The sequence below is a fragment of the Pelodiscus sinensis genome, chromosome 15 (assembly GCF_052426305.1).
Source record: "Pelodiscus sinensis isolate ZL-2025 chromosome 15, ASM5242630v1, whole genome shotgun sequence".
In the NCBI taxonomy this organism is placed as follows: Eukaryota; Metazoa; Chordata; order Testudines; family Trionychidae; genus Pelodiscus; species Pelodiscus sinensis.
Window position 1 is genome coordinate 22010011 of NC_143066.1, and position 11984 is coordinate 22021994.

General features: G+C 48.1%; 1 long non-coding RNA gene across 1 annotated transcript in view; it reads left to right on the plus strand.

The window, feature by feature from the left end:
* The window catches only part of LOC106732956 (uncharacterized), a 75127-nt gene extending 69285 nt beyond the window's left edge, over positions 1–5842 (plus strand). The window contains exon 3 of the long non-coding RNA XR_012896052.2: positions 5250–5842. This is a non-coding gene — a long non-coding RNA (uncharacterized LOC106732956). The remainder of the gene's footprint in view (positions 1–5249) is intronic.
* Positions 5843–11984: the final 6142 nt, after the last annotated feature.

An 11984-nucleotide genomic window follows, 5' to 3' on the forward strand; every position in this document is an offset into this window, starting at 1 on the left:
AGTGTTGTGCAATGGTTGCTAAGTTCTCTGGCTTTTTATTTTGATTGTAGCCATAAAATCTTGCCACAATACATTACAGTCAGCCATAGGCTTTCACTAGAGATGAAATTCTTGGCCAGCTGGTAGGATATAAAGGCACTGGCCCCATTCAGTCAGTACAGAGATCCACTCTCTGGCAGAAGAACACATGGGGACTTTGGACCTGATTCACCTAGGGTTGCCAGATAGTTTAAAAAAAAATACTGATCGTGGTGGGAAAAAAATTGGTTGAGAAAAAAAAACACATCATAAAAGAGAGTCACGGTGCCTTTAAATCACCACGATTCTCACAGCCCCAACCACATGTGGCAGGGGAAGAATGTCCCAAGCAGCCTTCCACCCGAGAAAAGCAGAAACTACTGGACATTTTTCATGTCCGGTATTTTCTTTTCTTTTCTTTTGTTTTCTTTTCTTTTCTTTTCTTTTCTTTTCTTTTCTTTTCTTTTCTTTTTATAGGACAGAAGCCACAAATACCGGACTCTCTGGGCCAATACCAAACACCTGGCAACCTTAGATTTACCCTAGCTGACACCAGCTGTCCAATGGTATTTCTCCATGAACCACAGAAAATGAGAGGAGAATCAACCTACTTCTGCCTGAGGAAGGTTGAATCCTCCACAGGGTGTGCTTTGGAATGGTTCTGAGTACATTTCCCCTTAATGGCAGCTATGATATTGGTGGGGTGGGGTGGGCTAGCTATGAGCACAGACCACACCTTGCCCCTCTCCCTGTGCTAACACCAACGTTGTAGCCAACAGAAGACTTAGGGTCCTTGGTGTCTCCCAGGTAGCACACAGTGTTCTGCTGGTATGTCATTTATTTAGGTCTTTTGCTAACCACAACAGTATAATCCTCACTGAATTAATTGTGATGTAACAGTCCCTCTCTGTACCCCTGCTAGCTGTTTCTTTTCTTTCCCTCCATGCATCTGATTAAGAGAGTTGCAACTCAGGAAAGCTAATGCCATAATAAAATTGTTAGGCTGTGTCTACATTGGCATGATTTTGCACAAAAGCAGCCTCTTTTGTGCAAAAACATGCTGCCTGTCTACACTGGCGGGGAGTTCTTGCGCAAGAACACTGACATTCTAATGTGTGAAATCAGTGCTTCTTGCGCAAGAACTATGATGCTCCCACTCAGGAAAAACCCTCTTGCACAACTGTTCTTGCACAAGAGGCCAGTGTAGACAGGCAACGTGAATTCCTTGCACAAGAAAGCCCGATGGCTAAAATGGCCGTCAGAGCTTTCTTGCGCAAGAGAGCGACTACACTGGCACGGATGCTTTTGCGCAAAAGCACATCTCTTGGGCAAAAGCACATGCCAGTGTAGACACTCTCTTGTGCAAATACTTTAACTCAAGAACTCTTGCGTTAAAAGTATTTGCGCAAAATCTTGCCAGTGTAGACGTAGCCTTAGTTTTTAAGGTGCCACTGGACTCCTTGTTTTTGCTGAAACAAACTAACACGCCTACCTCTGAAGCCAATATAACCTCAGCATTGAGTATAGGGGTAGCTGAGGGTATTAGTAGCTGCAGCATGGAATGCCAGCTCAGTTAGTTTTCTGGAATGGTGAATTGTATTCTGAGGCAGATAAACCTTTAACAACTTTTGACTCACCTAGCAGCATTAACACTGGTCCTGCAATTGACAAGTAAATACTTTTGCTGTTATACTATGGATTCTGTAATTTTCACACCAGGTCATCTGATGAAGTGGGTTCTACCCACAAAAGCTTGTGTTCTAATATATTTGTTAGTCTCTAAGGTGCCATAGGACTACCTATTGTCTTTAACACTGGTGTTAATTTGTGTTCCCGTAAATCAGAGCATGAAAAAACACAAGGAGATAGGGAAAGGCAATGATCTACAGACCCTTTTATATGCAGAACAGAAGTAAGACATTTAGCATTAGCAAGCAGCCTTGTCAGAAACACCTAGCAAACATGGGGCTCGGGTGTGTAAATTGCAGCCTTGGGAAATAATGGAGCGAAACTTGAAGAAAATTAATTGTAGAAAAAGACATGGGGTTGGGGAAGGGAAATGCTACATGCTACATCAGTAAGTTATATTTTAAAAGCCAAGTTTATCTCAGAATGTCAGGCAACATACTTCCATAACAACAAACAAATTCAGGGGCAAAGGGAATTTTGTGTTGCTAGGGTGAAAAACAACAATTAGTCAGTCTCCTGTTACAGCTTGCTTAGATTTTACAAACATACTCTTTGTAAGGAGTAGAGCGGAAAATGGCCAGCATGAGGAAAAGGATAATCAGCCAAGGAAGAGAGACATTTAGGAGTCATTTCCAATGACTGCTAACCCTTACCTGCAAGTGCCCCATTTGTATCACCTGTAGAGAGATGGATTAATTGCATTAGCTGCAATACAGTTTAGATGTAATGTAAGGCAATCACATATACTGTAACTGACTCATTTGCTGGGGCTCCTGTGAACACCATGATACATACAACAACGTTTTCATATATTTAACATCCTAAGTGTGGCACAAGTTAAGGAGAAATAGCTATAGGCACTCCAGTCACTAGATGCACTAGGCCAGGGCTACTCAACTTTGGAAGCCCCAGGGGCCACAATGGTACTCACAGCACATGCCAAGGGCTGCAACGTAAGTATGCTTGCATATACATGCAAATATATATGCAAATAGCTTCTTTCACGCTGACAGGCATGAATACAAAGATTAAGGAAAGATGACACAATACACAGGTCCCATTTAAGTCAGTTCTTCTGACATTAATAAAATGCAATAGTTACCCAATTTCTACCCATATGACAGCACTTTTAATGCACAATGACAGTCCAGGAATTTAACTAGTAAAACGCATAGCAGCAAACGACCATTATATTGCATACTTTTTCCTTTTGGTTCCCACCCACAAGCCTCAAACAAATGGGCCGCAGGCGTGTTGAATAGCCCTTCTCTAGGCCATACACATTGATGGGCTCCCAGTAAGCATGGACACATGCATAGCTAGGATAGAATCACTTCCTAGAGCATGCTCAAAGTGTGCGGCCTAGCATAACAGAACAAAGGTCACACGGGCTTTTTGGCTCCTCTAGCTAGGTCCTGGCTCAACTCTCCCTCTCTTTCTGTCCCTAACTCTCAAGCTATCTGCCGTTGCTGCTGCTGGATCCACATGAGTCAGCACTTATCTCCCTAGACTATGGCTCTCTGTGTCCCGGAGGTGAGGAAAAAAGCATGCTACCAGGCACAGAATAGATGCAAAAGATACATCCTAGAAGCCAGAAGACTGGAGCATAGAGAAGCAGAACAGCATTGACTTTTTCTAGTTCAGTCATTTCTGCTGTGTTGTTTAATCCTATTTGGGCCAACATCTCATAGGCCTTGTATGTCAGTCAGGAAACAATGAAAATAATCCCCGTGAAACTGGAAATGCGCTCACATCATGTGCACCTACAGACCATGACATCTCTCTTGATGAAGAAAAAAACTTCAAAGGTATTGCCAGGATATGCAGTTTTGGTACACTGTACATTCAATGGGCTTTGCTGAGGTATAGAACTGCAACTAAGCAAATATTGGAGAATATAAATGTTGGCATTTTTCTGTAGGCTTAGTAATTAATTTGCATCAACTTGGTTCACCCTCCTTAGGTGTTTACTTTACACACATATTTTAGTGAAGGAGTTTGCTGGCAGGAATGTTCATGGAAGGACTGAGAAGTATAAGAAGGCATTTAAGTATTTTCGGAATGAAAGAAACTCTAAGGATATGTCTACACTAGCCCCCTAGTTCAAACTAGGGAGGCTAATGTAGGCATTCAAAGTTGCAAATCAGGCCCATCTGTCTACACTGCACACGCGTTGTTGTTCAAGTAAATCTACAGTACAGTGTTGGAAAACAGCTTCTTGTGCGAGAGCTCTGACGCTCCCTCTCAGGAAGAAGTGTCCTTGTGCAAGTGTTCTTGCGCAAGAGGCCAGTGCAGACAGGCAGTCAAGAGTTTTTGTGCAAGAACCGGCCTCACAGGAAAAAAGCCAAATGGCCGCTTGGAAGCTCCGTAGCATTGCTCACAGCTCCATACTTCCTGGTTACCGGACCCCCCTTAAAGGCACATGCAGACTACAGACACCACGCAGCAGCAGCAGCAGCTCAGCCACCAGCTCTCCCCAGTGGCTCTGCCCTGCTGCAACCACAAACCCCATCAGGATGTCTGCTCCAGGGGGACAACAACAGCCTGCGCCTGCCCCCAGCAGACACCCCAGGGTTCCCAGGAGGCCCCAAGGGGCACCAAGAGGCATGCCCCGTGCTGGTCCCAGGATGGGGTGGAGGCCTTTCTTGACCTGTGGGCCAACGAGGAAGCCCTCCATGACCCCCGTGCCCGTCGGCAGAATGCTGACTTTTTTTGCTGCATGGCCCAGGCGCTCTCCGAGCAAGGACATCCAGCCCGGACCCTTGAACAGGTCCGGGCTAAGGTAAAGGAGCTACGCCTGGGCTATGTCCGGGCCACCGAGGGTCAGGGGGCAGAAGCCGACACCTGTCCCCACTACAATCGCCTCCACACCATCCTCAGTGAGACAGCAGTCTCAGGACCCTTGATGCCAGTGCACACAGACAGCATGCAGCCATGCCTGGCTGTGAGACACAGCAGCTGCTCTTGGGAAAACCACAGTGAACCAGCCCTGTAAGCACAGCCCCCACGGAGCCCCTCGCCTGCTCCAAGCCCCTAGACTACCCCAGAGGGAAGCCCCACACACTTCCCTGGGCTACTTGTCTGAGGGCTAGTGGGAGGAGGAGCGAGGAAGCGATCAGCCTGGCCCTATGGCCACTTGAGTTTTGCTGCAAGGACGGTACACTCCCCAGTCACCCTAGCTCTGTCTCTGAGGACATCAGTTGACAGGGGTCTGAGAGCCCAGACCTCATCTGCCATACTTGTTCCCATGCAATGTGGGGATTTATCTAGCTCCTCTGTGAACTCTGTTAAAAATCCTAAGCCTTCACAGCCTCCCCCAGCAAGGAGTTCCACAGGTTGCCACAACACATGCCAAGTGGCTAGGACACAGGCAAGGGGTTACAATTCATGGAGGATCACTTTACTCCGGGGGAGTCCTGTATACAAACATACACACTGCGGGGGACTGACTGGGCCCTGGGCTCAGGGCGGAGGGCATGGGGTAAAGGGACCGTGTGGGCAGGTCTGCCTGACCAACCCATTATTTCCTCTGTTCTCTGCAGCAGGACCATTCAAGGGATGAGGGACCCTCCAGCAGCAGCACCCCCAACCTTCCAGGCACCAGTCCGTCGGGCCAGGCAGCGGGACCAACTACTACGGTGGCACGTCCAGGCCATCAAGAGAATTGAGGAGGCGATCACCAGGAAAATCGATGCAGACCTGGAGTGGTGGCAGTAGGCATGGGAACAGTTCCTGCACCGGTGTGACCGCATGTGCAATGCAATTACCACCCTGATGTCGGTCATGCTGTGCACTATGGCATGGCCTTGTCACATGCACCTGCCCTCCCTCTCCTGCCCATGCTCATGACCCCTCCTGCCACCCCTCTTGCTGCCCCTCCTGCTGCCCCTCCAGCCATCCCTCCAGCTGCCTCTCCTGCTGCCGCCATGCCCCCACCTGCTGCATCTCGTCCTGTCCACCTCCACGTGCTGCCTGCCCCGCCCCGGCCTGAAGGCCAGTGAGGCCTCTGCCCCCGCTGAGGCACTGGCAGGAGCCACCCCTCCCACCACTAGCTCCCCTTCCCAGTTCAGAGCCCCCTCCCGCCTCCCCCTCCCAGTTTAGAGGCCCCTTCCACTGTCCACCCTTCTTCCCTATTGTTAAGACAAATAAAACTTTTCTGTTGTTTGAAGAAAAAACTGGTTTTGTTTATTAGGAGGTGGGGGAGGGAGGGAAGGGATGGGGATGGGAGGGAGATGTAAATGGGAGACAGAAGAGACCCTACTGTGGGGCCTGGGAGAACATGTCCTTCAGGGCCTCCCGGATGTGCATTCCGTCATGGTGCGCCTGGCGGATGGCAGCTGTGGGGGGCTGTTCAAACACCTGGGCCTCGGCTGCCATCCACTCCGGGAGGAAGGCTTCCCCCTTCCACTCCACGATGTTGTGGAGCACACAACATGCTGCCACAACTTCAGGAATGTTCTGCTCACCCATCTCGAGATGGGTGAGCAGCCAACGAAAGCGGGCCTTCAGCTGGCCAAAGGCGCACTCGACCTGGTTGCAGGCCTGCTTGAGGTGGTCATTGAAACTTGCCCGGCCAGGGTCCATCCGTGCTGTGTAGGGCCGCATCAACCAGGGCATCTGGGGGTAGGCCATGTCCCCCACAACACAGAGCAGCATGTGGACGTCCCCAATGGTAAATTCCCTCTGGGGGAAGAAAGTGACCACCCCCAGCCTACAATACATTGTCTTAGGATGCGGGCGTCATGTGCCCTGCCGGACCATCCCACATAAATATCTGTGAAGCAGCCACCGTGCTCCATGAGGGCCTGGAGCACAAAGGAAAAGGACCCCTTCTGATTGATGGGCTGCACGATGTTCTGGGGCACGAATGGGGATGTGGGTCGCAGCCAGGGCTCCCCCACAGTTGGAAAACCCCAGGGCAGTGAAGCCAGCCACCGTTGCTTCCACGTCCCGAAGGTGGATGATTCTCTGGAGCAGGATGTCATTGATGGCATGGACAACCTGCAGAAGGGAACACAGAAACACAGGGAATGCACCCAATGAGGCCCCTTGAGGGGTGCCCACCCTCCCGTGATGCCCTCTATCCTGAAACACACCAGGGCCCCCTCACCGCACAGGCCCCCCCATACCAGCAGGCCTGTGTGAGGGAGGGATGGCACAAACCCCTGGGAGACGGGGCATCCCCCACTCTCCCCACCCCCCCAGCCTGGGGTTTTCCCTTCCCCTGGGCAGGGAGTGCAGCCCCTCTCCCCCACCCCTCCAGGACTTACCTGCATCACAACGGCACTGACGGTGGACCTGCCCAACCCGAACTGGTGTTCCACCGAGCGGTAGCTGTCCGGGGTGGCCAGCTTCCAGAGGGCGATGGCAACCCTCTTGTTGACCGGGATGGCGGCCTGCAGCCAGGTGGTACATTTCTGGAGCGCAGGGGCGAGCCAAGCACAAAGCTCCAGGAATGTCCGCTTTCGCATCCTGAAGTTCTGGAGCCATTGCTGGTCATCCCATTGCTCCAGGACCAGCCGGTCCCACCAGTCGGTACTGGTGTCCAGTCTCCAAAAATGCCTCTTCACGGTGGGGTGGGGATGCCCCAAGGATTCCACCGCATCTGTGGTGATGGAGTCCAGCTTGAGCTCAGTCTTGAGGTCCTGCAGGAGTAGTTCAGCAGCATGGAGCAGCAGCTGCAGGCACTCCAAGATGGCCGTGTGGGGCCAGAGCAGGCACAGGGCCACCCCTGGCTCCATGGCACAGCAGTGAGAACGCCAAAGGCACAAAAGGCACTAGGGAAGAAGCTGTGGTGTCCAAAGAGGCAGAGGACAACCACAACTAGAACCGCTACAGCTGTCAGTCCCTGCAAGAGGTCCTAAAGCACCGCAGCAGGAGAGAAATGGCTTTCCAGGGAGATCCCTTTAAGCATGCGTCTCAAAGGAGCTCCAGCCCCCACCCCCGGAAAGTCCTGGTGCCCTTTTGTCCTCTGCAAAGTAGTTCCGGGCTGAAGCTTTTGCGCAAGAACATCCTGCCAGTATGGATGCTCTCTTGCACAAAAGCGCATTGTTCTTACGATGCGCTGTGACCAATGTGGACGCTCTCTTGTGCAAGTACTTTTGCACAAAAACTCTTGTGTGAAATAGTACTTGTGCAAGAAGCGTGCAGTGTGGACACAGCCATTCAGTCTGGTAATGGAAACATCACATGTGAATTACATGTCCAGTCAAAACAGCTTGAATTCTGAGTAACTTCAGAGAACCTCTTGAGAGCGCACAGCAGACCAAGAAGAATGCACAGAAATTATCTGGTGAATCATTTTGAACAAGTTAGTTTGAGAAAGTTGTGCTGTGGTCACAGACAATTAACAAAAAAAGGGGAGGGGAGGGGCCACTGAATCAAATGATTTGCTACATATTGTTCGCCCAGAGCCAGTGAAGTGTTCTCCTCTAAAGACCTATACTATTTTACTTTATGCTGAAACATAATTAATACTATTAAAAGGCCCTCTAACAGCATAATTAGCCAAATAAAAAAAATTATAATTAATCAGCAAGACAAAAAGCGAACAAACAAAGCAGCCCCTCTTTCCTCTCCAAACCTTGACAAAACACTTGTTATTTCATGACAAAAAACAGAAAAAAATGAATTTTTGAGTTGGGGTAATGAGAATTTTATAACTTAACGAAACACAAATGAACAATCCTGTATTCTCAGGTGGAAGACCAAAACTCACTACCTCAGCTGCATAGAAATAGGACTGCTTTTAACTGCAATACATATGGGATTTGGAAACTTGCTGAAGTTAAGAAAACAGAACAAAGAACTGGCTAAGATGAGTTGGTATGAAATGGCTATCGCCCGGCAACCCTGCAGGAGCTCAACAAGTCAGGCACATATTGGAGAGGGCTCATGACACAAGATTTCTTTCACAGGCTAAGCAATGCCTACCATTCTTAGCTAAAGCAATCATAAGTCAACAGTGTGATGCTGTTGCAAAAAAAGCAAATATGATTCTAGGTTGTATCAACAGGTGTATTGTAAGCAAAACTCGTGACGTCATTCTGCCGCTCTACTCTGCACTAGTTAGGCCTCAGCTGGAGTACTGTGTCCAGTTCTGGGCGCCACATTTCAAGAAAGATGTGGAGAAATTGGAAAGGGTACAGAGAAGAGCGACAAGAATGATTAAAGGTTTAGAGAACATGACCTATGAAGCCAGGCTTCATGAACTGGGCTTGTTTAGTTTGGACAAAAGAAGATTAAGGGGGGACATGATAACGGTTTTCAAATATCTAAAGGGGTGTCACAAGGAGGAAGGAGAAAATTTGTTCCTCTTGGTTACTGAGGACAGGACAAGGAGTAATGGGCTTAAAGTGCAGCAGGGGAGGTTTAGATTGGACATTAGGAAAAAATTCCTAACTGTCAGGGTGGTCAAATATTGGAATAAATTGCCAAGGGAGGTGGTGGAATCTCCCTCTCTGGAGATATTTAAGAACAGGTCAGGGATGGTGTAGACGGAGCTTGGTCCTGCCTTGAGGGCGGGGGGCTGGACTCGATGACCTCTCGAGGTCCCTTCCAGTCCTATTATTCTATGATTCTATGATTCTATGATAATGTTATGAAAGTGTGATCCTGAGGTGAAAATGGGATTGAAAGCTGATGTGTTAATACTTAATTTAGGAAATTCTTTGTTTTTTGTCTGTCTATCTGCCTCCCTGGAAACCTTGCCTTCCAAGAAACAAGGCAGAAGATGCCAGACTGCTTTTGTAACCAGTGTATTGAAGCTGCAAAAGAACAAGGCACCTAAAGGCCATATAAATCAAAAAAGCAATATTGCCGAGACTGAGGCAGTGATAACCAGGCCAAAGGAATAATTCAGCAGAAACAAAGAAAACTCTAGATGCCTCCAGTTTGCTGAATTAAAGTTTAAATGCTGGGCCATCCGCAACGTGCATCTTTTTGCCCACGGATGACAAAGGTAGACATTGCCATAGGCTGTGTTTGATGCCTAGAGTTTTTCCAAAAGTTCTCCACATGAGGACCAAGAGAAACTATGGGGTTATTTATTCTTCTTACCTTGATTCTTACATTATCCTTGGTATTGAGCACCCAGTTGTAATGAGAGATACAGAGTCAAGCAGTAAAAACATGCCTTGTGGCTGCAGGCCAGACCCTCACGTACTGCAACCTGACACAGTTCTGTTGTCTTCAGTACAGCTACACCAATAATCTACTGTAGCAGAGGCTCTGGCCTGCAGTATTCGTAAGGGGAACAAAGCACAGCACAAATTGACATGTGCCTGTCAGAAGCACAGAAGATAGAGAGGCTGACAGAAGGAGATAGAGTAATGTGGCTACAGTAATCTCTGCAACCAAAATCTAGTGAGGAAAGGAGATAAAGCTTGATTTTCAAATTGTGTTCACATGTTTACCATTTCCCATACAGAAAGGCTCTTTCTTTCTCTCTTTTCTGAGGGATAAAAGGGACAGAGAGCGGAAGCTAATTTACTTCAAATCAGTAAAGGGAAAACAAGCCTGGATGTGCGATACCAGGCTCAGCAGGACAAATTCAAACTTCTGTCTTCATAGCAGTCCCCCTGAGATGAGCATCTGAGTTCTGCTGGGTGGTTTGAAAGGTTTGCTTTCCTTATCTTGTTTCAGCAGAGTGTAGGTGCACCAGGCACAGAACAGCAAAGTGCATTGAAAGGCAACACAAATGTTTCCCTCTTTTAAACAAATAGATCAAACATCCAGGATTACACAAATCCGCATAAATAAAAAAGTGTGCAAGTTGCTGGCTATGCCAGGTCTCCAAGTGGGCCTGCTAGCATGTGAATCAAAAGGAAAATCCATTCAGTGAAGTTGAGGGAGAGGGGTTAATTCTGTCTAGTGAAATATTGTTTCATTCTTTTTATGCTGCCATTCTTGTAGGGCATGTCTACACAGCACGGCTTAACTTGAAATAAGCTATGCAACTTGAGCTACGTCAATTGCGTCGCTTAAGTCGAAATAGCTTATTTCGAATTTGGGCACATCTGCACAGCACTTATTTCGAAACACAGCACTCTTCCTCCGACTTCCCTTACTCCTCATACAATGAAGTCAGAAGTCAAGAGTGAGAGGCCTGTTATTTCAATTTCTTTCAAAATAACGTGCTTGCTGTGCACATGCACAGTAATGCTGCTGTGTTGACATGCCCGTATAGAGTAAGCAACAGTGGGCTGGATTCATCGCCTGGTCCCTGTTGATAACCTGGGCAATTGGGCCCCATTAATAACAGAGAGCATTCAGCAGAAGTTTGTGGGACCAGGCAATGTGCTCACAGCCTCTCTTATAAGGGGCCTGCTGGTGACTAACACAGCCCTGGCAAGTGATGAGTCAACACATCCATGCTGCAGCTTCCCCTGGCAGAGGTTGTAGCTGCCAGCACTGGCCTGCCTGAGCAGCATCACTGCTACTACTAAGTAGTAAGGACACAAAAAAGGGCTAAAAACAGTAACCGTGTAACTGTTAAAAAGTCCTAGCGGTTACAGAATTAACCGCTTTGGGGGCTCTATGGCTGGGTGGGACTAGGGAGGGAAGGATGGTGAGGGATACCTCTGCAGGGGGCCAGCTGCTGCCCCATGCTGCAAGCTCTGCAGTATAAGCAGAAGTATAAGCCTTATACCACAGAGCCCGTAGCCAGAGAGATGGGGCCCCCCCCGGCAGCTGGGGGCAGGTGTTAACTGTAATGCAAACTGATGAGCTGATGCTTATCAGTTAACGGTTAAATGGTTAAAACACTGCTACTCAGTAGATGAAATCCTGACCAGTTTGCTTCAGCCCCAGGGATCCTGTTTGGACCAGTTTACAGAAAAGATCTCTCAAACTGAACCCTGCTCTGTAGAATATTTTCCTACTTGCCAGCAGCATTCTGTCCAGTGGCCTGTTATTCAAAGGCTTATGAGAGTTTCCATTATGAATGTAAAAAACAACAAATAATCTCCCAGCATCTTAGAGACTGACAAAATATGTAGCTTTCATGGGCACATGTAGCAGAAGGGAGGGGGGGAGAAGGAAAAAGAAGGGGGAAGGAAAGGAGAGAAAAAAAGGGAAAATAATACTCAATTAGAGTGTCCATGCTACAGGAAGCTGATAGAGAAGGTACTAAGGGTTCTTAAGTACCCATTGTTTGTTTTTTGTCATTAGGATGCGGAATGTAGCAAGCCAGCCATTCTTTGTTCATATCTTTGTTGAAGGAATTAAACTTGTAAATGAAGTTGTGCTCTGAGGCCTCTATGTGGAGTTGGCTTGTG